Genomic DNA, 459 nt, shown 5'->3' with positions numbered 1-459 from the left:
TACCTCTTTATAAATAATCTCAATAATAATTAAAAGAATGAGAATCGTGTAAATTATATTGATCTTTGGCTACAGTACTTTTGATAGTATGTATAGTATATTGTTTTACTTAAACAATATAAGCCGTACTTATTGACAGAGGTGCCCGGCTTCTGCACACCTTTCTGCTTCTTGATGAAGTCCGAGCGGAAAAATTATGTACCCTCTTGTTTTATTAACTTCTAATTATATTCATTCGCATGTGAAGCATGGTAGCAAACAAATATATATTTTTAAAATTTCTTTGGGGGAGATGAAATCACCGAGTGAATAAAGCTCATCGATTGATATCCGGCAGCACAAGTCAATGAAAGTAATTCTTTGGAATATTGACTTGTCACTTGAAAAATATACCAAACAGGGTAGAAAGGATGTGACAAGGGAGTAAATATTCTTGGTGGAGGCGATATAGATGAGTAT

The sequence above is a fragment of the Penaeus monodon genome, chromosome 20 (genome assembly GCF_015228065.2).
Source record: "Penaeus monodon isolate SGIC_2016 chromosome 20, NSTDA_Pmon_1, whole genome shotgun sequence".
Classification (NCBI taxonomy): domain Eukaryota; kingdom Metazoa; phylum Arthropoda; class Malacostraca; order Decapoda; family Penaeidae; genus Penaeus; species Penaeus monodon.
The sequence above is the reverse complement of the archived record's forward strand: the minus strand, read 5'-3'. Positions refer to the sequence as shown.